Below are 5,000 nucleotides of genomic sequence, written 5' to 3' on the forward strand. Positions count from 1 at the left end.
TCTCTTCAATAGCTGTCTTTCTTGATTTTCTTTCCGTGTCCTCTTGTATTTCTATCATTCCATTTTATTAGATCCTCTCTATCAATAGTTTCTATGCCTTTCATGATTCTATAAATAGTTATCAAATCTCCTCTCTCTCTTCTTTGCTCTAGTGTCTGTAGTTCAAATTTTGCTAGTCTCTCTTCATATGATAGTTTTGAGAGTGTTGGTGCCAATTTTGTAATTGCTCTTTGTGTTCTTTCAAGTTTTGTTATACATTTTTTGTACTTGGTGACCACATCGTTGCTGCATATTCCAATCTTGGTCTTATCAAAGTGATTAGTATCTTCTTCACCATTTCTTTATCCAGGTATGTTAATGCCACTTTGATTGTTCTTATTAAATTATAAGTTTCTCCAAAAATCTTGTTTATATGTTTCTCAGGGGACATATTATTCATAATAATGACTCCTAGGTCCTTCTCATTTCTACTTTTTTTATTCCTTCTTCTCCCAATCTATATAATCCTGCTATTCTTTTTTTGCTTCTTCCAAATTCCATTATACTACACTTCTTAGTATTGAACTCCATCTCCCACTTCCTACTCCATTGAGATCACTCTGTAGTAGCTCACAATCTTCTTCAGTGTTCACTTTTTTCAACAGTTTTGCATCATCCGCAATGAAGCTCATATAACTTTCAATTCCTTCATCCATATCAATAATATATATAGCAAACATTATTGGGGCCAGAACAGCTCCTTGTGGAACACCACTTATCACTTCATCCCAATTAGAGTGTTTGCCTCTTATTACCACTCTCATTTTTCTTTCTTGCAAAAAGTCTTCCATCCACTTCAGCAGTTTGCCCTGTATTCCACCTGTAGTTTCTAATTTCTTAAGCAACTTCTTATGTGGCACCTTGTCAAAAGCTTTTTTTAGGTCTAGAAATGCACAATCAGCCCATCCATCTCTTTCTTGTATTATATCTATTAGCCTTGAATAGAAACATATTAAGTATGTGACGCATGATCGTCCTTGTCTGAATCCAAATTGTCTTGGATTTAGTACGTTTTTTTCTAAATGCCTCATCCATCTACTTTTGATAATTCTTTCACAAATTTTTGCTATCGTGCTTGTTAGAGAGACTGGTCTATAGTTTGTAGGGTCTTCTTTGTTTCCCCCTTTATATATAGGTACTATATTTGCTCTTCTCCAATCTTTTGGAACTTTTCCTTCTTTCAAGGAACTGTTTATTATGCTATGTATTTTGTCTACCAGTTCATTCCTGCATTCTTTCAAAATCCAGTTTGCTATTTCATCTGGTCCATGCAATTTTCTGACATCAAAATTATTCAAGAATTTCATTATTTCATTCCTTGTTACTTCTATTTCTTTCATAGCGGGGACTTTCTCCTCCCATTCGATATCACTAGGTTGTATGTTACGTTCTCCCTTATAAACACTGCTTGTTCATAATTTCTGCCATTTTTATTTTCTCTGTGTATTCAACTCCTCTGTGTATTCAACTCCTCCTACGCCGAAATTAAAAGGAAACAGAGGCCTTGAAACGCCGAGGTTGCTCCGACTGTATAACAAAGACACCTTTTCTGGTTTTAGTAAGTGCGAAAGAAGAAATTTGAGTCGAATATTAGACATGGAAAGGGAGATGAGTATTAATTGTAAACTGTGGGGGAAAGAATTCATAGGACTAAGGAAAGAGGTTGTAAATCTAACCAAAGGCCATTTTCAAGCTAACAGTGAGAGATGTGAATTAAAGAAAATAAATTACGAACTAAATAATGATCTAAAGGGATTAAAAAAAGATCTAATGGAGGTTAATTGTGAAAATGAAAAGATAAAAATTAATGATACTACCATTAGTGGGAACTTAAAAAAGAGGTAAAGAACAAAATACAGGCGATGTCTGACCCCTGATCGACAATCATATACTCATTTCTCTCTCTCTCTCTCTCTCTCTTTCTTATAATTTTCTTGGCCTCGACCGTGTTATTATTATTTTTTTTCGAAAGAAAATTCGCTCTGATTTTAGATATTATGTGGACTGTACTTGTGCTCTTCATTTGTATTATTTCTGTCTCTACTTTTTTTTTTGGGGGGGGGGGGTGAGCGTTCTTGTAATGGACATCCTTGGCCCGAGGAGAATACCCGGATTGATTCCAGAATGAAAAAGAAATAAACAAATGAATAAATAAATATTTAGATGAATGGTTTAATAAATAGATAAATAGATTAATGAATAATTAAACGAATAAATGAATAAATAAATACGTAAATGGATAAATTGATAAATGAATGAGGGAGTGAATAAGTAGATAGATACATAAATGAATAAATAAATAAGTAATTAGGTAAACAAATAAATGATTAAGTAGATGAATAGATAAATGAATAAATAGACAAATGAAAGATATAGATGAATAATCAAATGAATGAATGAATAAATGCATACGTAATTGCAAAACGTATCGACTCTGTTCTGCCAATGGGAACGAAATCGTCATCGAGTGTCGCTCTTGCTCCGTTTATTCTGGTTAACACCGGACAATTTGATTAAACTTAATGGTTGGCTACTCCTTCGCTTTTTTCTATTTAATTTTATCCATATATATCATTTATTTACTTATATATCTAATAATTAATTAATCAATTCATTTATCAGTTTATTTTCTACAGAATCTATCTATTCATTAATTTATTTATCTATCTATTTAATTATTATCTATTTATTTATTTATGTATCTACCAATATATTGAGTTGTCTATTGTCTATTTATTCATATAATTATTTATTCATCTATATATTCATTTATTTACTTCTCTATCTATATTCGATTTTACCTAACTGTTCTTCTCCCTTCCACGCATTTGGGTTACGGACTTTTGGACTCGAGACAGAAGTTCTCGGCAACATTTTTTCCTTTCGCTGAAGCGGCGTCGCCATTTCTCCTTGTCAAACAATTCGTTCTGGGACCCACAGATTTAGCTTTGAGATTTAAACACTTTCCTGTGTCAAAACTTATTCACGAGGAATATGTTTCATATCTCCACTTTAAATTTCCATGTCTGGTGCTCTCTCTCTCTCTCTCTCTCTCTCTCTCTCTCTCTCTCTCTCTCTCTCTCTCTCTCTCTCTCTCTCTCTCTCTCTCTCTCTCTCTCTCTCTCTCTATGTGTGTGTGTGTGTGTGTGTGTGTGTTGTGTGCGTGTATGTGTGTGTGTGTGCGCACTTGCGATAAATATGTAACAAGTAATGTCAGTGAACATGAAACAGAATGTATCAAACAGATAAAAACAAAATAAAATAAAAAGTGGAATTGAAGGAGATGAAAAACAATTATAAGAGTAAAAGCTAGAGAGCGATTTGGGACAAGTACAACATCGTTTAATATTCACTGGAAAAAAAGTCAAGAGCTGAAGTGATTCGATGGAGTAATGTATATATGTATATTTATATATATATATATATATATATATATATATATATATATATATATATATACATATATATTACATATACATTTATATATATATGTATATATATATGTATATATATATACATATATATTATATATATATTTGTATGTATATATATATATATATATATATATATATATATATATGTACATATATACATATAATACTGATGACCCACTTTCGGAGAAGAATAAGCGAAGATATAGAGATCTGTATATTTCGATCACTTACTGTGATCCTCTTCAGCAGATATGAGTTACAAAAAAAAAAGGGGGGGGGATAGATAGTTTGAAGCTGGGTTTAAGGAGGAGGGTTGGGGTGTTAGTAGAAGACAACAGTATTGAAAATGAAGGAAGTTAAGTATAACAGAGTGGGGCAGACCCACTTGCATGGTTTCTACATGGTTGGACGGACGTGTTGGTCATTTTGTTGGAAGGGCGTATGAGGTTGACCAGGGGGTGCGTACGTTTTTTCTTTTTTTCTTTTTTTCTTTTTTTAATATGCATGTTTTAATTTGCCTTTTTATAGGTTGTTGAATTTAAGGGGTATTAGTTGTTTGGGTATTAATGGTGCCCACTAGCAAGGGGAGGGTCGGAATTTACACATTATGTACATGCATATGTTTTGATAACAAGTGCGATTTTTAAACCGGCTCCTCAGGGAGTTTGTGATGTTATTTATTAATTCTTTTATCTATCTCTTTAGTTATTTAGTTGTTCTTTGGCGTTCTTCTTTTATATTTATTATTTGATGGTAAATTTAGTATATCGCACGTATTATCTTTTTTTTTTGCATACATATATGTGAATACAGTGTAAACACTTTCACACATATGTATGCATGCACATATACTTAATTATAAAACATGGGAATAATATGCACGGCAATTTGTCTTAATTAGACTATGATTAATGTTTATCTTAATTACACTATTGAACTGAATTGAAGCAAGTTAAGAATTTATGTAAAGCAAAAGAGTCAAAGATGAAATTATTGAAGCAAGATTTGTGGTACATATTATTTAAGTGACGACACGTGTGGTTAACACGCTACCTCACTACACATAATGACATTGACATTGACAAATTAAATATATTTAAGTTTTAGTTTAAATATGATTTGTTTATTGGATGTGTGTGTGTAGATTAGAACTTGCTGTAATATGGTGTGGGTGGATTGGTGTTTATTCTAGGGGAAATTCTTGGCCACCAGTGGTGGTCAGGAATGTTGTCTGTGTCTAGTTTGTTGCTCTGAGTTATAAGGTCTTGATTGACGGTTGTAAGGCTATTCCAAGTTTTCTTTCCTAGTCTGTGGCATCTTGTGTTAAGAGGTTCTATTTTATCTTGTTTGTGTAGTTGTTCCATTGTAGTGTTGTAAGGAGGTGTGTGTTTGTGTGCTTTTCTTATGATCTTGTTTTGTGTAGCTTGTAGTTGTTTGTATGTACTGTTGTTTAATGTGGTGTTGAGTATTGGAGGGTATTCTAATTGTGGTCTTATTAGTGTCTTATATAGTTTTAATTGGATTTTT

Source organism: Oratosquilla oratoria, chromosome 42 (assembly GCF_046742065.1).
Source record: "Oratosquilla oratoria isolate Oo_2021 chromosome 42, ASM4674206v1, whole genome shotgun sequence".
Classification (NCBI taxonomy): domain Eukaryota; kingdom Metazoa; phylum Arthropoda; class Malacostraca; order Stomatopoda; family Squillidae; genus Oratosquilla; species Oratosquilla oratoria.